We start from the raw sequence: 23,825 nt of genomic DNA, 5'->3' as shown, positions 1-23,825 counted from the left end.
CTGAAGAGGTTAGGACTTTTCAGCTTGGAGAAGAGATGGCTGAGGGGGGATATGATAGAGGTGTTTAAAATCATGAGAGGTCTAGAACGGGTAGATGTGAATCAGTTTTTAACTCTTTTGGATAATAGAAAGACTAGGGGGCACTCCATGAAGTTAGCATGTGGCACATTTAAAACTAATCGGAGAAAGTTCTTTTTCACTCAACGCACAATTAAACTCTGGAATTTGTTGCCAGAGGATGTGGTTAGTGCAGTTAATATAGCTGTGTTTAAAAAAGGATTCGATAAGTTCTTGGAGGAGAAGTCTATTACCTGCTATTAATTAAGTTGACTTGGAAAATAGCCACTGCTATTACTAGCAACATGGAATAGACTTAGTTTTTGGGTACTTGCCAGGTTCTTATGGCCTGGATTGGCCACTGTTGGAAACAGGATGCTCTGCTGATGGACCCTTGGTCTGACCCAATATGGCATTTTCTTATGTTCTTATGTTCTTATACAGTATGGAGTGAATTTTCAAAGGGGTTTTGCTTGTAAAATAGCATTCACTCGTAAGTAGCATGTATGTTGTAATGCTCATGGGGAAAGTGGATCCTTGCTACGGTGTTGTGATTGGCGCCACCTAGCGTCCTACACCGACAGCTGGCAGAGAAGCCCTGTGGCAGAATTGGCTGGAGCTTCTCCTATTCCAGCTACCTCCCCTGCAGGTACAACCTCTGGTTTCTGGTGGCAGGTACTTCTTAGGTGGGTCCTTAGGGCAATCCAGATAATAGATTCCAAGTACAGGTAACAGTCGAGGCCTACAGCAGAGACGGATAACAGATATGAGATTGGGATAGGTGCAGACAAGGCAGTGATAAGGGAAGTCAGGATCCAAGCAGGATCAGAATCCGTGAAGTCAAGCCGAGGGGATCCAGGGGGAGACAAGACAATGCTAGGGCAGGGCATGGACGAGGCAAGGGGAAGACACAAACAAGGCAAGACAAGGCAGGAGCAAAGGAACAGGAAGACAAGATCTGAACTATACACAGGAGAAAGCAACATGCACTGGCACACAAAGCACACCACGATATCTTTTGCTGAGGCACTGAGGCTGCATTCTGAGGGGTTTTATATATGGAATGCCTGTGATGTCATTGGAGAATGCCGTGGCGACCTTTCCCACTGCATGTGAGTTTGTGCATGTCTAAAGACACCCAAAGAGGACGTTGTAGGTGGTAGTGTGCTGGTGGCTTGTGATCCGTGCCTGTAGGAGGGACCTGCAGCATGATGGTGGAGGTGAGCAAGGCGGCTTGCAGGGTCTACCCATAGTCTGTGGATCGTAACATATGTGCGTATATACTTTTTTATAAATCTTGAGAGTGTGTATGTATTTGCAGTATGGTGCACACTTTTTATTGGGAGGGAAAGGCGCAATCTAGATGCGTTCCATGTCAGGGTTAAGAAGTACACATGCAAGTTGCAATTTTGTAAAAGTATGCATATATACATTACTGAGATTTTATGAGCATTTTTACACCTGCTAATGGACTCACATTTGAAATCAGATGTGTCTTTTGTCTGCAGGCTTGGATGGGAGATCTAAGTGAACTGGTGGGGGTTCAGTATGAAGCACTAGAGTGTCTAGATAAACTGGAGAAGGACTGAGTTAACTGGTGCAGATATCTGCAAACTGGTGAGTCCAAGTACATGTGCAAGTAAGTATTTTCAGAAGAGTATATGTGCAACCTTTATAAAATACCTGCCTCCATATTTAAATCTGGGTTATTAGGCAGGCATAATATATATTCATGTACCTAAAATATACATATATGTGTTTACAAAATAGGGAGAGAAAGGAAGCATCCTCTGGCATTGAAAATCTATGCATTTACTATAATACTTATGCATACTTTTGGGGCAGAAATATGTGGTACTTTATAAACTGTGCAGTACCCTCTGTAAAATGCTTGCATAAATATATCTGTGCATCCACTTATGCACACATTGTGCATTGTGGACAGTTTTGAAAGTTGGCCTCCTTATGTTTTATTATGTAATTGTATTGTATTTTATATTTACAGTATACTTTTCCCGTAGCTATTCTGGATGTGTATGGATTAAATTTAACCAAATAAATACATAAATAATAACCACATATTAATATTATCTAGAAGCCAGTTATTTGGCTTGTCTGTGTGTTTTGACTAGCTTGTAATTTCCAGAGAACAAGAACTGTTTCTTACATGTGACTGTATAGCGCTGCATATGTCTAATAAGTGCGAAAGAAATAATAAGTAATAGTGGTAATAATAGAAGGAACATTAATCTAATGACTTATTTTTTGTTGCAGTAGTTGTAGCAGCATCAGGGGAGATGTCTGGTTGTATTTGGACTGGAGGTGTACACTGAGAATGTTAGATGTTGCCAATATCTGTTGTCAATTACCACTGATGCAAGTGCATCATGTTTTTGCAGCTATTTTTGTAATCTTTTGAAAAGGCTACAAAAACTTTAAATTGTAGTGATTTAAGCCAGGAAAGTCCTAAAAGTGTAAAATCTTCACTGTAGAGGATGTTGGGAAGCTACTCACACCAGACTCATGTTTTATTGGTGATGATTAAGAGGAACTGAAACAAATTTAGTTTAATTTAATTTAATCTAAATTTTCTATATCATCTCTCCAATAGAACTGTACTGTTATGTTTTGGTATGGAAGTGAACCCTGGGCTGAGGTGAGCAATGACACTGCCCACAGGGAGGAGGCCTGTGGACCTCACCGTCGGCAGGCGCAGTCTCAGAGGTTTGGGACACAACTGTAAGAAGACTTTATTATAGGAAAGAAAATACGTAATCGGAGGAGTGGGGCATGCAATTAGAGAGTAGTTCTTGAGCAGAACCCGAGGAGTGGAAACTGCAGTAGAGAAACAGTTCTTGAGCAAGGATATGCCCAGGGTGGTACTTCAGAAGCAGAAGTTCAATAAAGGCCTGTGGAGCAGGATATGCCAGACAACCTTCTCAGTAATGGAGCAATTACCTCTGATGCGCAGATCCAGTAGTGGCCCACAGCGCAGAGTGCGCCAGACAAACTTCTCAGCACGGAAGGAATTACCTCAGGTGTACAGATCCGGTAGTGGCCTGCAAGCGGGGTATGCCGAGGATGACGGTACAGGTGGAGATACAGAGGTAGTCAGAGGTACGGAAACTCAGAAAGCGCAGATGACATTGAGGCAGCAATCTGCAGTGCAGAGAGTGGAGAAGTGAATCCACTGAGAGGTATGCGGTAGCAGCCCGAGGAACGGGGTGCACTGCAGGAAATCCCAGCAAGGCTTGGTAGAGAAGAAGTACCGATAGTACTTATGAGGCTTGGTTCCAAGGAAGTCCTGAGAAGTAGAACAAACAAGACTTCAAAGGCAAGAAGGCCCTCCAAGGAACGGATAGACCGGCAACGCGGAAGAGCCCCCAAGGAGTGGACACTCAGAACATTCCCCACAGCAAGCCAGGAACAGGAACCGAAGGTCCAAGTAGGTGGATTTAGCAATGAGGATACTCCTTGCTAACTCATCAGTGTATCGGGCTGGTCTGCCTATGTACAAGTAGCGAGACTACATCATCCGGAGGGGGATGCCAAGATTCCTGCCATGACATGTACATAGCTGGCCCATGCGTACACCTATGTGACTCCAGAAGCAATATGGTGCTCGGCAGCGCCCACGCCATCCCAGGAATGCCAGGGAGGTCGGCGGTGACTTGCAAAAGCCGCCACTCATCTCAGATTACATGGTGCAGCGAAAAAAGAGGTAATCATGAGAGGTTGCAGCCACCTGCGACCGACGGGTGCAACATGCATAAGATAGGGAGACTGATAAAATGAGAAAATTAATTAGAAAAAAAAATCTAAAAGAAGTTAGCAAAATTAAAAGTTTGCATGAGAAATGGGCATTGTTTAAAATATCATCTTGGAAGCCCAGATAAAATGTATTCCATGCACAAATAAAGTGTGAAGTAAGACCAAACAACTAACAGCATGATTTAATGATGAGGTAAAGGGGGCAATAAAAGCAAAAATGGCATCATTCAAAAAAAATGGAATGTAGATGCAAATGAGGAAAGTAGAAAAGATCATAAGCACTGGCAAGTTAAATGTAAAACAGTAATAAGGCAGGACATAAAATAATGTAAAAGAAGCTTGCCATAGAGGTAAAAGGTAGGTGGAAGAGTGGCCAACTGGTTAGACTAATAGACTGGGAACCAGCATTCAAATCCTGCTTCTCCAACTGTTACTCACTTTGCCTCAGATATCCACTTAGATTATAAGCTCTCTTGAGAAAGGATTCATTGTACCTGAATAATTATAATAAATCATTGTACCTGAATAATTATAATAATTAGGCATATAAGTCTTTTAATTTGCTGGTTCTGCCATTTAGACAGATAACTTTTAAGTTTCCTGTCTAAATGAGTTTTGAATATTGATCTCAATAAGTATTATTATATTATAGGTAAGAAGAAATGATAAAATAATTTTAAAATACATTCAAAATAAAAAGCCTGTGAGGGAATCAGTTGGACCTCTAGATGATCAAGAAGTTAAAAAAAAGGTGCTCAGAGAGGAGAAAGAAATATCAGAAAAAAATTCTTTGCCTCAATCTTTACTGAGCAAGATGTTGGGGGACATTCCTATGCTGAACAACTATAAAAGTGAAATAAGGACCAAATAGACTCTGGAGAAGACAAAAAAATCTTTATTGTATATATAATGCCATCAGCAGTGGCTGATATTGTATTATACCTTCGTTTGCTTTTGATTAATCATAGACCAGCAAATAATTTGTTCATATTTTTTCTTTTTTAGATGCAAATAGCAGTAGCACAAGATAAGATAAGTGCATTTTATTTGCATCTAGAAAAGAAAAAAATGTGAACAAAGTATTTGCCGGCCTATGATTAAGCATAATAAGCAAATGAAGAGCCTATATTATGATTGGCCACTGCTATAATCCAATACATTTATAATAAGGACTTTTGTCGTCTTCTCCCAGGGAACATTCCTATACCATAAACATCCTTTGATGGTGATGATTCTGAGCAACTAAAGCAAATCACTACAAAACTGGAAGATGCATTAGATCAATTTGACAAACTAAAGTGTAACAAATCACCATGACCACATGATATTCACCCCAGAGTTCTGAAAAAACTCAGATATAAAATTGAAAACTTGTTACTAGTAATCTGTTGTAGGAATCCATACAGGTCTGAAAGGGTTAGCTGCAATAAGTGAAAAATCATTAGAATTAAAATGCAGAGCAGGAATCCAGGCTAAATTATGCTGATAGGCTAAAAACCTTCAGGAAAGTGTAAATAATATATCTTACTTGTTGGATAGCACTGAGATGTCTCTGGTAACTGTGACATGTTCATCTTAATCCCTGAGAATATTCTAAGTTCGGGATAATTTGTTTATTCATGTATGTTCCATAAACATAGTTGTTATCATTGAGAGTTTATGTCATATGATACTTGTTATTTTGTAAAAGATGGATATATTACTGAAGCACAAGATGGAAGAATAAACTGTTGGTATTTTTGCTAAGCAGCTGAACAGATAGTTTGGCTATGTAGTAATCTTAGCAGACCAGACAAGATGGACTCAGAGGGGGAGATATGGGAATGAAGGAAGAGGAAAAAGAAGGAAGAAATCTCTGATGGTAAGAAAAACAGTAAAATACATTTATATTACATGGAGCAATTAGTGAGCAAATTATTTTTAGTGTACTTGCATCTTATTTATACAAGAATACTGGATCTTAGATAGAACAGCATACAACAAATAAATATATTCTAAACACAGCAGAGTAACTAATGATATTGCTTGCCTGCTGAGAATAGTTTGGGATATGATACTGGTCACAGGAAACCAAGGTGCTGTTACACACATAACACAATTACACAAACGCACATTTATAGATATATTAGATATAGATATTTACACTTATCCATAGTGGTAAGAGACACTGGAAACAATGACAATCTTAAAACAGCTGGAGTTGACGGAAGCATATCACGTGCATTGTCTGCAATCTTTCCCCACTGCACACCTTTTACAAACAACTCAAATCTCCGGCATCTTGTGAGTGCTGCCAGAACTGGGAGCCGCTCTCTCACTCACCCGCTTTAGTACAGAAAAGTTTTGAGGGGACTAGACCTACTATTGTATCTTGAGCCAACTGCTCTAAAACCAGGGGCATGTGTGGCCACACTAGAAGCAGGGTTTTATTCATTTGGAGTCGGCCACTCAGAAAACAAGTAATATAAATCAAATAAATAAATGCATGCACATGAGGCTAAGCAGAAGGCAGGGATCTAAGTGACTGGTTCTGGTAAACCTGAAAAGGGGTGCATGCACAGTATGCCTTAACAAAGACAGGGTGTTTCTGTGATTGTAATTGGCTATACCATGGTAAAGGAGAGTTGGGATAAAAGAGAATAGCTAAATATGATGTTGTTTTGGTGGAGGGGACCTGAGGTGGGGGACTGAGAAAATGGAAAAGGGGTAATGGAATACACTGGGGAACAATTTTTAACATAATTCCTGTTAAGTTCGAATTTTCGGCTATTTTAGACTTAAATAGGCATGCTGATTTCAAAACTGCACTTAGTTTTCTTCTATCACTTGAAGATTTTTCTCTACAACCTGTCTTAGACCTGGATTTATCAAAATACACTAAATATCGCATGCAATAGAAAAAGGGGCGTGTTTTATGGTAATAGGCTGTTTATCACAAAGTGCGCTATCTTGCAATATCACAAGCACAATTGGATCATCTGTGTTGACCTTAAAATGGTCTGCTTCCTTGTTGGTCAGCAACGCGGAATCACCAAGTATCCCTGTTTTCTGTGTATGTGGGACAGCGGAGCTCGTGAGAAGCATTAGGTACAGTTGAATTGGCCTCCAAGATCTGACCTCAAACCTGGTGATCCAAACATTCTACATGAGCCACTAGTTGACAGAAAGAATATTATATTCCCACCTCTGCACATAAAACTGGGTCTCATGAAGCAATTTGTTAAAGCTTTGCCAACTGAAATAGACTGTTTCAAGTATCTTGTTTTGGCATTTCCTCCTGTCGTTTGAAAAGATAAAGGCCGGCATGTTTGACGGTCCACAGATTCGGCAGCTCATTAAAGATGAACATTTCATTGGGACAATGTCAGCACTCCAAAAGAATGCTTGGTTGTCATTCAAAAACCTTGTCAAGGACTTCTTGGAAATACACGAGCACAGAATTACACCAAAATTGTCCAGAAACTCTTGGAGAGCTTCAAAATGCTTCATTGCAACATGAGCATCAAGGTGCATTTTCTGCATAGCCATCTTGCTGACTTCCTGAAAAACTTTGGTGCAGTCAGTGATGATCAAGTTGAACGATTCCACCAAGATTTGAAGGTCATGGAGGCACGATATCAGGGTAGATGGGATGTACATATGATGGCTGACTATTGATGGCTGACTATGATGGCTGACTATTGATGGCTGACTATGATGGCTCAGTACATATGATGGCTGAGCATCAGGCGAGATTGTCCACAGATTGTACATGCCAGAAAAGCTATAAGCGTACATTTTTACCTTAATATGTATGTTTGGTAGCAGAACTTTACTACTTGTACACAACTTGACTTACAGCAACAATATATAGTAGGGATGTGAATCGTTTTAGGACGATTAAAATTATCGTCCGATAATTTTAATATCGTCTTAAACCGTTATGGAACACAATACAATACAGATTCTAACGATTTATCGTTATAAATCGTTAGAATCGTGAGCCGGCACACTAAAACCCCCTAAAACCCACCCCCGACCCTTTAAATTAAATCCCCCACCCTCCCGAACCCCCCCCAAATAACTTAAATAACCTGCGGGTCCAGCAGCGGTCCGGAACGGCAGCGGTCCGGAACGGGCTCCTGCTCCTGCATCTTGTCGTCTTCGGCCGGCGCCATTTTCCAAAATGGCGCCGAAAAATGGCGGCGGCCATAGACGAAAAAGATTGGACGGCAGGAGGTCCTTCCGGACCCCCGCTGGACTTTTGGCAAGTCTCGTGGGGGTCAGGAGGCCCCCCACAAGCTGGCCAAAAGTTCCTGGAGGTCCAGCGGGGGTCAGGGAGCGATTTCCCGCCGCGAATCGTTTTCGTACGGAAAATGGCGCCGGCAGGAGATCGACTGCAGGAGGTCGTTCAGCGAGGCGCCGGAACCCTCGCTGAACGACCTCCTGCAGTCGATCTCCTGCCGGCGCCATTTTCCATACGGAAAATGGCGCCGGCCATACGCGTATGGCCGGCGCCATTTTCCGTACGAAAACGATTCGCGGCGGGAAATCGCTCCCTGACCCCCACTGGACCTCCAGGAACTTTTGGCCAGCTTGTGGGGGGCCTCCTGACCCCCACGAGACTTGCCAAAAGTCCAGCGGGGGTCCGGAAGGACCTCCTGCCGTCCAATCTTTTTCGTCTATGGCCGCCGCCATTTTTCGGCGCCATTTTGGAAAATGGCGCCGGCCGAAGACGACAAGATGCAGGAGCAGGAGCCCGTTCCGGACCGCTGCCGTTCCGGACTGCCGCTGGACCCGCAGGTTATTTAAGTTATTTGGGGGTGGGGGATTTAATTTAAAGGGTCGGGGGTGGGTTTTAGGGGGTTTTAATGTGCCGGTTTTTCGATTTTTCGATTTTTCGATTTTTCGATTTTTTAACGATTTTCACGATTTTTCACAATATTTTACCCCCCCAAACGGCAACAATACGATTCCCTCCCCCTCCCAGCCGAAATCGATCGTTAAGACGATCGAGGACACGATTCACATCCCTAATATATAGCCTTTGTATGAATAAAATAACTCTAAATAAACAGTATATTCAGGTAATTGTTTTCTTTTATTTCCTTTGTATGTACATTATGTATGATTTTTGGGACAAAGGGAGGGTATCCTGTACCTTAAAAATGTAAGAACATAAGAATATGCCATACTGGGTCAGACCAAGGGTCCATCAAGTCCAGCATCCTGTTTCCAACAGTGGCCAATCCAGGCCATAAGAACCTGGCAAGTGCCCAAAAACTAAGCCTATTCCATGTTTCCATTGCTAGTATTTTCTAAGTCAACTCAATTAATAGCAGGTAATGGACTTCTCCTCCAAGAACTTATCCAATTCTTTTTTAAACACAGCTATACTAACTGCACTAACCACATCCTCTGGAACAAATTCCAGAGTTTAATTGTGCGTTGAGTGAAAAAGAACTTTCTCGATTAGTTTTAAATGTGCCACATGTTAACTTCATGGAATGCCCCCTAGTCTTTCTATTATCCGAAAGAGTAACTAACCGATTCACATCAACCCGTTCTAGACCTCTCATGATTTTAAACACCTCTATCATATCCCCCCTCAGCCTTCTCTTCTCCAAGCTGAAAAGTCCTAACCTCTTTAGTCTTCCCTCATAGGGGAGCTGTTCCATTCCCCTTATCATTTTGGTAGCCCTTCTCTGTACCTTCTCCATCGCAATTATATCTTTTTTTAGATGCGGCGACCAGAATTGTACACAGTATTCAAGGTGTGGTCTCACAATGGAGCGATACAGAGGCATTATGACTTTTTCCGTTTTATTCACCATTCCCTTTCTAATAATTCCCAACATTCTGTTTGCTTTTTTGACTGCCGCAGCACAATGAACCGATAATTTTAATGTGTTATCCACTATGACGCCTAGATCTGTTTCTTGGGTTGTAGCACCTAATATGGAACCTAACATTGTGTAACTATAGCATGGGTTATTTTTCCTATATGCATCACCTTGCACTTATCCACATTAAATTTCATATGCCATTTTGATGCCCAATTTTCCAGTCTCAGAAAGTCTTCCTGCAATTTATCACAATCTGCTTGCGATTTAACTACTCTGAACAATTTTGTATCATCTGCAAATTTGACATGATAGAGAAAATCTGAGATCATTTTTGGATTCAGATGTCAAAAGTTAGTCAAAAGCAAGTGTCAGATCTATCTCAACGAAAACTGTGTTCCCCAGTGATATAGGTGGGAGGAAGAAAAAATCAAGTGAAGAATAGGGGGCAGGAATACCTTCATTCATCTCATTGTTCATGCTCTTTCACTGATTATCAACCTGCTGAATGAATTCCACAGTTTTGCTTACGTATTATATTTTTTCCAAGATCATTTCCAGTCAAGTGCTCACTCAGTTCCTCCACACCATTACTGACTCCTCTTGTAAACACTCAGTCCTCTCTCCTGCTAAAGCTCATCTCATTACTCATACACGTATGCCCCCTCTCAGTCACATGCTTAACCACCACCATCCACTTTTCTCTCTTATCTGTAATGCAAACTCTACCTTTACCTTTGTGAAGGATGGTATAGGCCCTCTAAAAACCAAATGTTAATGTCCCAATTTCAGTCTGAATCAGGGGAAATTTATTTTTCAAAACTTTATTAAGAGTACTGCATGTACGTTTTTATTCAATAATGTCAAACAATGTGGTAACATTATAATGATAATTATGATAAATACACTACTGTTATTTTTATTGTTGTATCAACTATTATAAAATCATATATTTGGGAAATATTTGTTAAAAAACAATATATATATATATATGTTTGTCACAACCTAAAGAAAAGATATTTGCAAGACCAAAAAACCATCAGACACTTCATTAACATCTTCCATTCTGCCCTCAGTTTCTCATTATCTGCAGCTATTCCAACTCATCATCCCACTCCCTATATCCTACCTGATATGAAAGGAAGAATACACCTCAGGAGAGTTGTGTGCAACACATTACAAAGTTTCAGATCATTTTTACAATGCTCTAGTCAGTATCTAGGCTTCGCATCTAGAGGTTGTGATTTATGTTACTTATTTAAAATATTTATTAACCACTTCCCCAGTCAACACCAGACTATAAGGTATGTAGTAAATAACTAAAGTAGCAGCATAATAAAAAAAAAAAAGCACTTATAAAACAAATCAACCTAGCACTCAGCAGAGATCATTTTCAGAGATATATGGGGTTGTGCATGTAAAATTAGTGTATACAAGCATAAGTATCATGCACTTGTATACTATGCTTCCTAATATTACATGTTCACAATGCAGAATTCTGTATGGGCTCTCCCTCAGGACAAGCTATTTGCCAGCAGTTCCATAGCCCAACCCCCTCACTGATTTGCATCTATGCCTATCTACATTCATTGACATAACCTCCAGCCAGCATAGGATGATATTGGGCAGCTGGAAGGTAGCTCGCTGGGAGGTGGCTTGCCTGCACCTTTGGGTGACCCTTAGGGGGGCTGTGACGTACATTAGGGTATTGGGTTATTATATTGTTAGTTTCACTTTGTGTGAACTTCTGTTGGTCTAAACAAGCTTCTATGGGCAATTACTTTGTGGAATTACTTACATAGACCTGTAAGTAAAGGAAGAAAAGAAAGAGGAAAATTTGGTGAATGTAGTTATACCTGAGGGAAGAAGTAAGAATTACAGGGTAAATAAGGGTTGTGAGAGAGTGCTGAATAATAAATGTTGGTGATATCTGATTTAATAACAATGGTATACATCAATTTTGCTGACTACAAGATAGTATGTAATCTTTATGTATTTTAGTGTGCTGAATCCAAAAATCTCATCTGTTTCTTCCAGTCACGTCCAGTTTTTCAGCAAAATGCTGTGTACTCATAAACTCTTATAGCAATAATGTAACATTATTATTTAGATATGCTGAATATGCAAAAAGATAATTAATTCACAGAAATACATGCTGAATTTCCAAATTTCCTGCCCTTTCACATAAGAAGTTGAAAGCTGGCATATTTGATGGCCCGCAAATTAGGCTTCTAATCAAAGACAGAGAATTCCTCAATATCATGAAAACCATAGAACATAAGAACATAAGAAAATGCCATACTGGGTCAGACCAAGCATCCATCAAGCCCAGAATCCTGTTTCCAACAGTGGCCAATCCAGGCCATAAGTATCTGGCAAGTACCCAAAAACTAAGTCTATTCCATGTTACCGTTGCTAGTAATAGCGGTGGTTATTATCTAAGTCAACTTAATTAATAGCAGGTAATGGACTTCTCCTATAAGAACTTATCCAATCCTTTTTTAAACACAGCTATACTAACTGCACTAACCACATCTCCTGGCAACAAATTCCAGAGTTTAATTGTGTGTTGAGTGAAAAGAACTTTATCTGATTAGTTTTAAATGTGCCACATGCTAACTTCATGGAGTGCCCCCTAGTCTTTCTATTATCCAAAAGAGTAAAAAACAGATTCACATCTACCCGTTCTAGACCTCTCATGAATTTAAACACCTCTATCATATCCCCCCTCAGCCATCTCTTCTCCAAACTGAAAAGTCCTAACCTCTTTAGTCTTTCCTCATAGGGGAGCTGTTCCATTCCCTTTATCATTTTGGTTGCCCTTCTCTCTACCTTCTCCTTCGCAATTATATCTTTTTTGAGATGCGGCGACCAGAACTGTACACAGTATTCAAGGTGCGGTCTCACCATGGAGCGATACAGAGGCATTATGACATTTTCCATTTTATTCACCATTCCCTTTCTAATAATTCCCAACATTTTGTTTGCTTTTTTGACTGCCGCAGCACACTGAACCAACGATTTCAATGTGTTATCCACTATGATGCCTAAATCTCTTTTTTGGGTAGTAGCACCTAATATGGAACCTAACATTATGTAACTATAGCATGGGTTATTTTTCCCTATATGCATCGCCTTGCACTTGTCCACATTAAATTTAATCTGGCATTTTGATGCCCAATTTTCCACCCTCACAAGGTCTTCCTGCAATTTATCACAATCTGCTTGTGATTAACTACGCTGAACAATTTTGTATCATCTGCAAATTTGATTAAGTTACTTGTCTTATTTCTTTCCAGATCATTTATAAATATATTGAAAAGTAAGGGTCCCAGTACAGATCCCTGAGGCACTCTTCTGCCCACACCCTTCACTGAGAAAATTGTCCATTTAATCCTACTCTCTGTTTCCTGTCTTTTAGCCAGTTTGTAATCCACGAAAGGACATCGCCACCTATCCAATGACTTTTTATTTTTCCTAGAAGCCTCTTATGAGGACCTCTGTCAAATGCCTTCTGAAAATCCAAGTACACTACATCTACAGTTTCACCTTTATCCACATGTTTATTAACTCCTTCAAAAAAGTGAAGCAGATTTGTGAGGCAAGACTTGCCTTGGGTAAAGCCATGCTGACTTTGTTCCATTAGAAAAAGATGCTTGGTCTGCTTTTTCTGATGTGATTACAGACTTTCTTGTCAACTTCAGGGCCAAAAATTATAACTTTTTAGTTCAAAATTTGTTGATTGCTTTGCAAAGACTGGATCAAATATGAGTGTCAAATTGCATTTCCTTGATAGCCACCTGAACTACTTCCCCTCAAATCTTGGAGCTATGAGTGAAGAACAAGGAGAATGCTTCCAACTACACATCAAGACCATGGAACATAGATATCAAGGCAGATGGAACACAAACATGATGGCAGACTACTGCTGGTGTTTACAGCGTGACAACCCTGATCATAACTATTCCAGAGCATCCAAAAAGAGAAAATGTCTCCCTAACAATTAAAATTTACACAACTATTGCACTCTTGGTTAGATGATAGATTCTAGAGATGTGAATCGTGTCCTCGATCGTCTTAACGATCGATTTCGGCTGGGAGGGGGAGGGAATCGTATTGTTGCCATTTGGGTGTGTAAACTATCGTGATAATCGTTAAAATTGTGAGCCGACACACTAAAACCCCCTAAAACCCAACGCCGACCCTTTAAATTAAATCCCCCACCCTCCCTAACCCCCCCCAAATGCTTTAAATTACCTGGGGATCCAGCGGTGGTCCAGAACGGCGGCGGTCCGGAACGGCCCCCTCAATTGAATCCTGTTGTCTTCAGCCGGCGCCATTTTGCAAAATGGCCGCCGCAAAATGGCGGCGGCCATAGACAAAAATGATTCGACGCAGGAGATTCTTCCGGACCCCCGCTGGACTTTTGGCAAGTCTTGTGGGGGTCAGGAGGCCCCCCCCAAGCTGGCCAAAAGTTTCTGGGAGTCCAGCGGGGTTCAGGAAGCGATTTCTTGCCGCGAATCGTTCTACGTACGGAAAATGGCGCCGGCAGGAGATCGACTGCAGGAGGTCGTTCAGCGGCAGTCCGGAACCCCCGCTGAACGACCTCCTGCAGTCGATCTCCTGTCGGCGCCATTTTCCGTACGGAAAACGATTCGCGGCAAGAAATCGCTTCCTGAACCCCGCTGGACTCCCAGAAACTTTTGGCCAGCTTGGGGGGGCCTCCTGACCCCCACAAGACTTGCCAAAAGTCCAGCGGGGGTCCGGAACGACCTCCTGCGTCGAATCATTTTTGTCTATGGCCGCCGCCATTTTGCGGCGGCCATTTTGCAAAATGGCGCCGGCTGAAGACAACAGGATTCAATTGAGGGGGCCGTTCCGGACCGCCACCGTTCTGGACCACCGCTGGATCCCCAGGTAATTTAAAGCATTTGGGGGGGTTCGGGAGGGTGGGGGATTTAATTTAAAGGGTCAGGGGTGGGTTTTAGGGGGTTTTAGTGTGCCGGTTTTCCTGCCCTCCCCCTTCCCCCGATTTACGATTTTTTAACGTTAAATCGGGGGAATTGGTATTGTATCGTGGCCCTAACGATTTTTGACGATTTAAAATATATCGGACGATATTTTAAATCGTCAAAAAACGATTCACATCCCTAATTCGCTTTTTGCATGAGACAAATATATTACGTGCTATCGCTTCTTCAGAACTTCTTATTACCCCTGATATTCGACTTTATAATCTTTAATCAAACATTCTCATTTGTGAAAAAATTTGATGGATTGCATATTTTTTGACATCATATTTGGAATTAAAACCTTTCATTTGGATAAAATCAGCAAAAATAATTAGGTCAGCAGAAAACTTTGTTTCAAAGGTAGACCGATGTAATAAATAATAAATCACAAAGCACATTTGGTTTTGATCACAGTGGCTTGGTTATGGAGGAGAGAGGAATGCCCTTATCTCAGATGTGTCCTGGGGCTATTATCTAGAATACAAATCCCGTTTGAGTAAAAAGGAATGGGGGCAATTTTATTTAAGGAAACTTGGGGGAGGTAGTTAAGCAGACATTGTTATACTCACTGAATTACTTTATTTAAAGAATTAAAAAACTTTTGGTTTTAATCTTCTTTTAGTGTATTGTCCTCCTAATATGAAATAAGATAATTTTATTGAAAAGATGGAATATATTTTGATGGTCTCTCTTGATTCCCCATATTTTTTAGTGGCAGGGGTTTTTAATATGCATAGAGAGAATACGTTTCAAAGCTCTCCATATATGTGCATAAATGGGCTTCCCAAGACTTGCCATGCTATTTTTATAATCTGTGTGGATTCATCTATGCAGAATATAAAATATGCGTATCCAAGCCTAACAAGTAGAAATGCATACATTCACAGTACAAACACCAAGTCATAAGAGGAAAATGCAAATTTGAAATTGGCACGTAAAATCAAGTAGTAAAAGTGTTGTGCATTTTTTATGTTTGTACATATGTCATTTATAAAATAGCAAAGTATCATCAAAATTACAAATCACACTCCAGAACACCCCAAACACATCCACTTTTTTTCACACTCATGGATCAGAATATATGCGCATGTCATCCTTTTGAAAAATTGAATGTTCATATAGTCAATGCACAAATGCATACATTTTTATGCTCAAAACTCCTTTGAAAATTTAGATCATTCTACTTCAGGATTTATAGAATCTCAGAGGGCTCCATGGAGTTATCATTTAATCATCAAGTTTATTTTTTGATTGGGATGGGGAGGGGTGAGTTTAAAAGTAGTACAAGAGGGAAATAATAAATGGAGTTAGAGACAACATTGATATGGATAAATTTAATGATGCCCTAGAACAGTGATTCTCAACCCATCTGTCACGACACACCAGTGTGTTGCCAAGCACTGGCAGGTGTATCACACTCTCCCACTGGCCCAGCTTCTCTTCCCTCCCCTTTTTTCACCCCAGCGAGAGATTGGTCAGGAAAGTGACTATGAGACCTGTCAGAGAGGTGGCTGGTGTATGTGAGAGAAATTGGTCAGGGAGCTAACTTGTGTGTGTTAGAAAGAGACTAGTCATGGAGATGACTGCTGTGTGGGAGAGACTGGTTAGGGAGATGTGTGAAAGACAGAGAAAGACTGGTCAGGGAGGTGACTGGTCAGGAAAGTGACTATGAGACCTATCAGAGAGGTGGCTGGTGTATGTGAGAGAAATTGGTCAGGGAGCTAACTTGTGTGTGTCAGAAAGAGACTAGTCATGGAGGTGACTGCTGTCTGGGAGAGACTGGTTAGGGAGATAACTGATGTATGAGAAAGAAAGACTGGTCAGAGAGGTGACTGGTGTGTGACAGACTGGTTAGGGAAGTGACTGTGTAAGAGTGAAAGACTGGACAAAGAGATGACAAATGTGTGAGAGACAGATAGAGACTGATCAGGGAGGTGACTGATGTGTGAGAGATAGAGAGAGGCTGGTTAGAGAGGTGACTGATTTGTGAGAGACAGACTGGTCAGGAAGGTGACTGGCATGTGTGAGATTGGTCAAGGAAGGGACTGTATATGAGAGTGAGAGACTTGTCAGAGAGGTGATGATGTGTGAAAGACAGAGAAAGACTGGTCAGGGAGGTGACTGGTGTGTGTGTGTTTGTGAGAGAGTGAGAGACTAGTCGTGGAGATGACCAGTGTGTGAGAGACAGAAACTGGTTGACGGGGTGTGACTGGTGTGTGTGTTTGTGTGTGTGTGTGTGTATGTGTATGTATATGTATGTGTATCTGTATGTGTGTGAAGAGACAGAGAGATTGGTCTTAGGCCCTAAGGAAGAGGACCATGAGGACAAAGCTGCAGTAGCCACTGCTGCTTCTGGTGTGTGCTACTGGGCTGCAAGGGAAAGGAGTAGGAACGTTCCTGGAGAGAATAGGTCAAGGTGGCTTTTTAGGTTCATTTTTTTTTTATTGACTGCCATTTTAATTAATGGGTATTAAGTGATGTGTCTGCTCTTTTGAAATATCTTATTTGTGTTTGGAGAATTTAAAATAATTTTATTTGCCATTATTGGAGATTATTCAATTCATCATTTGTTTTTAAACATGTATTTTATTTATTAATGTAGTTTTGCAATTATTATTTTATATTTCTTGAAGAATGTATAAATAGAAATGTGCAGACAAAAACTGAACTGGAAACAGCAAGAAACCATATTCTGTATGCAATAAAACAATGGAAAAGCAAAAACATTAGTTTATAGTCACTTTTTTCTGTATTTGATCAGGGTCTGTCTGTATTCTGCATGTGTAACTGAGGTGAGATACATAAGAACATAAGTTGCCATACTGGGTCAGACCAAGGGTCCATCAAGTCCAGCATCCTGTTTCATACAGTGTCCAATCCAGGCTATAAGTACCTGGCAAGTACCCAAAAACTAAGTACATCCCATGATACTAATTCCAGTAATAGCAGTGGCTATTCCCTAAGTCAATTTGATTAATAGCAGTTAATGGTCTTCTCCAAGAATTTATCCAAACCCTTTTTGAACCCAGCTACACCTACTACACTAACCACATCCTCTGGCAAGAAATTCCAGAGCTTAATTGTGCAAGCTTGTAGTTTCTGTGTAGGATCTATAGCAGCTTGGCTTGTTTGTTTTCCTAGTAAGAGGTTCATTGGTGTTTAGGGCCTGGTTTAATATTTATAGTGTTGCCTTTTCATAGATAAGATTGATACTATTTGAATGTGTTCCCTAGTACAGGTGTAACTTTGTGCGGATTAGTTTGTGTGCATTATTGCAAATTCTGGGAGTTTGTTAGGTGCCTTATTTCTGATTCAATTTCTTCAGTTTTGCACTGCATGCAGATTGGCTCTTTTGAGTTTCCATTCCAGTTTCTGTGTCCATATTTGTAATATATGGTCTTTCTGTATTTGGTGAAGGTCAGTTTTGAGTATGTGACCGAGGTGAAATAATTTACTAGTATGTAGGCCTTTGCATCAGTCTTATTTGTTGTGCTTTCTCAATAGGACATGCATTGCTGGTACACTGCTGTCTTTTCATAAATAGGGCTATTGCACCTGGTAGTTGAGGGAGTTTGTGTTGCTGTTACTGAGATGAAACCAGAATATCTTTTATGTAAAGATGAGTTGTACAGGAAATGTCCTAGTTCTGCTCTGCACCCATTGTTGGGGGTCCGGGGGATTCCTGTGGATGCACAGTGTGGGGTAGATTTTCAAAGGGTTATGCACATAAGATATGCACGTAACCCGCGAAAAGCTGCCCCGAGATGTTCCTGCACACGCCGAGCCTATGCAAGATAGGCTCGGCGGCGCGTGCAAGCCCTGGGATGAGCATATGTCCCGGAGCTTTAAAAAATGGGCGATCCAGGGGCGGGGGGGGGGGGGGGGTGGCAGTGGTCCGGGGCAGAGCCGGAGGCATGGTGGCAGGCCGGGGGGGGGACCAGGGGCAGGGCTGGGGGTGTTCCCAAGTCCTCCGGCACTGCGGCCATGCTGTAGGTTCGCGCGCCGGCGCGCGCAAGTTGCACAATTGTGCACCCCCTTGCGCACACCGACCCTGGATTTTATAACATGCACGTGGCAGCACAAGCAAGTTATAAAATCGGGCATAGATTTGTTCATGCCGGGTTGCGCGAACCAATCTGTGCCCGTGCGCAGATTTTAAAATCTGCCCCTATATGTTTACATTTAGTCCCATGACGGTCATGTGTTCAGTGTATCACACATATTTATTTATTTATGTATTTGTTTGTTTGTTTTTATATACCGGTGTTCGATTTACATATCATCGGTTTACATACAACTTAATGGTGCAGGAAGAGAACTATCTGTCATATGAGAACTATCTGTCAGTTGTGTCCTAACTGAAAACTATTTGAAAACTACTGCCCTTGAGGAACAACAGGTACAAGGATTTTTAGAGTTTTCAGTAGAGGGTTTTGTTATTCAGTGTGATGATGGAATTAATAAGGTCTTAGCTGTGATGCCACATAGAAAATCTTTAAACTATAAAAGTTGCTCTAAAAAGACCTGACTTACGGAAAAATTGCATTTTGTAAAAAAAAAAAAAAGGACAGACTTTGGAGATAATTTGGAATAAAAACAGTTCAGGTGTTAATAGAAGTAATTGGCAAAAGGCAAATAATCAATACCATCATGCAGTGATCACAGTTAAGAAAAAGGAATTTCCTAAGGCAATTTCTGCAGCTGGTTCAAATTGAAGACAATTACTTTTAGTGGTCAATAAGTTGCTGGGGAAAAATATGAAGGCTATTTTGGATCCAAGAATAAAGCCAGAGAGTAGGGAATTTGCTGATTATTTTACTAAGATTACTGAATAAAATAATAAATTGGTCAAGGACCTGTTGCTTGATTTACATGGGGATAATATGGGGTTAGAAAGTTAGATGATCAGGTTAGATTTTTATTAGTAGTAAATCAATTTTTAGAGTGTTTTGGAATGCTCAGTTTCTTTGACTTAAACATTTTCTTTTGCAGGTTAGGTCTACTTATTATATTCTAGATTCATGCCCAGCTAGCTTGATGAAGACCCTACCATATGCAAGGCTAAACTATTTATCACAGGTTATTAATGCTTCCTTAGAGGAAGGTATTATGCCACCTACTCTTTGTAAGTCTATACTCCCTTTTGAAGAAATTGAACCTTGCTGGTAGTAGGAGTTATAAAAGCTATTGCCCGATGGCTTCCACACCTTTACTAACAAAGCTTTTAGAAAACAAAACAGTTACTAAGTAGTAGAGGCATACTAAGGGGGGGGGGATAAGGGGGTGGCCGCCCTGGGTAGCAACAGGGGGAGGGGTGCCATTGCCACCAGCAGGGAAGGTCCTGCGGCAGCGCGGAACAGTGACATAGCAGGGGAAATCCCACCAGCAAAAGCAGGGACCTGCAGCAGTGACAGAGGACAGCGACGCCACTGGCATTTCCTGGAGCTGGCAGCAAAGAACAGGCCCAGCATTGCCATTAGCGCTTCCAGAGCTTGCGGCTGAAGAAGAGCTCCTGCAGTGCCACCAGCGGCCGAAGAAGAAAGAGACTGGCCCTGTAAGAGTAAGTGCCAGTGTATGAGGTGTGTGTGTGTGTGTGTGTGTGTGTATATGAGGGTGCATGGGGGGTTTCAGGGTGTGTGTATGAGGGTATGGGTGTGTATGTGTGTATGAGGGTGTGGATGTGTGTGTGTGTGTGTATGAGAGTGTGTGTGTGGGGGGGGTATTTATGAGTGTGGGTGTGTGTGTGTGTGTGTGATCAAATGGCAGATGAAATTTAATGTGGATAACTGCAAGGTGATGCATATAGGGAAAAATAACCCTTGCTGTAGTTACACGATGTTAGGTTCCATATCAGGAGCTACCACCCAGGAAAAAGATCTAGGCATCATAGTGGATAATACTTTAAAATCATCGGCTCAGTATGCTGCAGCCGTCAAAAAAGCAAACAGAATGTTAGGAATTATTAGGAAGGGAATGGTTAATAAAACGGAAAATGTCATAATGCCTCTATATCGCTCCATGGTGAGACCACACCTTGAATACTGTGTATAATTCTGGTCGCCACATCTCAAAAAAGATATAGTTGCGATGGAGAAGGTACAGAGAAGGGCAACGAAAATGATAAAGGGGATGGAACAGCTCGCCTATGAGGAATGGCTGAAGAGGTTAGGGCTGTTCAGCTTGGAGAAGAGACGGCTGAGGGGGGATATGATAGAGGTCTTTAAGATCATGAGAGGTCTTGAACAAGTAGATGTGAATCGGTTATTTACACTTTCGAATAATAGAAGGACTGGGGGCATTCCATGAAGTTTGCAAGTAGCACATTTAAGTCTAATCGGAGAAAATTCTTTTTCACTCAACACACAATAAAGCTCTGGAATTTGTTGCCAGAGGATGTGGTTAGTGCAGTTAGTGTAGCTGGGTTCAAAAAAGGTTTGGATAAGTTCTTAGAGGAGAAGTCCATTAATGGCTATTCATCAAATTTACTTAGGGAATAGCCATTGCTATTAATTGCATCGGTAGCATGCGATCTTCTTAGTGTTTGGGTAATTGCCAGGTTCTTGTGGCCTGGTTTGGCCTCTGTTGGAAACAGGATGCTGGGCTTGATGGACCCTTCGTCTGACCCAGCATGGCAAGTTCTTATGTTCTTAGAGGGTGTGGGAATATGTGTGTATGAGTGTGTGTTTGGGTGTATGAGAGAGTGTGTGGGTGTGTATGAGAGGATGTCTGTGTGTGTATGAGATTGTGAGTGTATAGAAGAGTGAGTGTGTGTGCACCTGTGTATATATATGAGAGGGTGCTTGTGGGTGCTTATGTGTGAGTGTGTGTGTGTGTGTGTATGAGAGGGTGCCTGTAGGCGGGAGTAAGGGTGGCAGAGTGGAAGCATGTGTGCGTGTGTGCATGGCTGAAACGGGATTCATGTGTGAGAGATACAGAAGAAGCATATATGTGTGAGAGAGACAGATGGAGGAAATGTATCTGTCTTTCTCTTTCACACACACACACTCAAGCTCCCTCTGTTTCTCAACAAGTATGTATGTGTGTGAGAGATAGAGGGAGCATATTTTGTTTGTGTCTCTGTGTGTTCTCCAGTTCATGACAATCTCAGGGTGACAGGTATGGAGAGTGGGGTATTTTTAAAATCCTTATTAGTTTTAATTATTGGGTGTTGTTTGATGTGTCTGCTGTTTTGAAATATTTTATTGATGTTTAGGAAATTTAAAAATTATATATTAGGGGGAGGTGCCAAAGAAGTATCCATTCCAGGTGCCAAATATTCCAGGTACACTTCTGCTCAGCGTAAGCAGATTATTTGGAGAAAGAGGAAGTACTGAATTTGGGCCAGAGGGCTTTTCAAAAGGACAGAATGCAAAAACCGTTTTGGTTTCGGTTATGACTAGGGATGTGAATCGTATTTCTGACGATTGAAAATATTGTATGATATTTTCAAAGTCGTCAGAAATCGCGGGCTCCCCGAAACTGATAGGAAAACCCCACAAAATTATTCGTGGGGTTCTCTTATCGTTTTGGGGGAGGGCGGGAAAAACGGCACACAAAAGCAATCACTAAACCCACCCCGACCTTTTAAAACATCTCCCTTAGCTTCCCCCACCCTCCCGACCCCCCAAAAAATGTTTTAAATTACCTGGTGGTCCAGTGGTGGTCCCGGGAGCGATCTCCCGCTCTCGGGCCGTCGGCTGCCACTAATCAAAATGGCGCCGATGGCCCTTTGCCCTTACCATGTGACAGGGTATCCGTGTCATTGGCCGGCCCCTGTCACATGGTAGGAGTACTGGATGGTCCGCACCATTTTTAAAGATGGCACCGGCTGTCCATTACTCCTATCATGTGACAGGCCAATGGCACGGATACCCTGTCACATGGTAAAGGCAAAGGGGCCATTGGGTCCACCACTGGACCACCAGGTAATTTAAAACATTTGGGGGGGGGGTTGGGAGGGTGGGGGACGCTAAGGGAGCTGTTTTGAAGTGTCGGGGTGGGTTTTTTGTTTATCAGCTCAGGCGCAGCCAATAAAAAAAAAAACCGATCGGGCCGCACGAAAAATAATTCACATCTCTAGTTATGACTGATATGTTGTGTAGAGTAGATAAAGGGAAGAATGTTAGTGGTATGATTAACATCATCTTTTGATTTAGTGAATTGTTATATTTTGACACAGAGGTGTAAGCAGATTGGAATCAAGGGAAAGGCATTGTAATGTATCACCTCTTTGTTAAGGGGGAAATCCTATCAGGAGTTGGTTAATGGTATTTTGGTCCCAATGAAGCAGATTGGGAGTGGGATTTCACAAGGATCATCACTTTCTCCTGTACTATTCAATGTTTTTATTTTGCAACCCTTAGTGAGTATTATTAGGTCATTGGCTATAATAGGATATTTGTATACAGATGACATAGTTAATTCCACTAAATAAGGAGACAGAGAAATTATCACTGGAGATTAATGGGAAAGTAATTGCAATTTTGGATTCGTTGAAATAAGCTGAATCAGTGATAAACTCTGCTAAAACAGAGGTACAAAAAATAGGAAAATAAAAAATAATTAGGTCACGTCTGGATGCTGAGGTGAAATGTGTGATGGAAAAGGTGAGAAATTTGGGAGTAATGTTTGATGAATAGTTATTGGATGGATGTTTGGGAGAAATGAAATAGCAAATTAGACAAAATGTCCTATTTAGTTTCATTTCTTTATCAAAGCAAAGTGATTGGAAATCCAATGAAATTTCACTGGTTTTCACATTTTGTTTTGAAAACAAAATTGATCCATTGAGCCTAAACTCAGGCCTAAAGCCGGGGCCTCACCTAAGGAATAGGTTGAGACCTAATGCAAGGACCTTGGCCTAGGCCATTTTATGATGCTGGGATCTGGACCTAGACCTGAGGCTGGGGCCTCACCTAGGCATAGGCCATGATGATGCCAGGGTCTAAACCGAGGCCCAGGCATAATGCTGGGGCCTTGACAGAGACACCAAAAAATTAAAAAACTCACCTGCTCCGGGATCCAACATCATATTTCAGGCCCAGACCTGATGCCTAAGCCTGACACCAGGACCCAACCCAGAGACTAGGTCCTGACACCAAGGCCTCAATATGGACCCAGGCACAACATTGGAACCTAATCTGGAGGCCAGATTCTGTCACCT

This window comes from Rhinatrema bivittatum, chromosome 2 (assembly GCF_901001135.1).
Source record: "Rhinatrema bivittatum chromosome 2, aRhiBiv1.1, whole genome shotgun sequence".
In the NCBI taxonomy this organism is placed as follows: Eukaryota; Metazoa; Chordata; class Amphibia; order Gymnophiona; family Rhinatrematidae; genus Rhinatrema; species Rhinatrema bivittatum.
The sequence above is the reverse complement of the archived record's forward strand: the minus strand, read 5'-3'. Positions refer to the sequence as shown.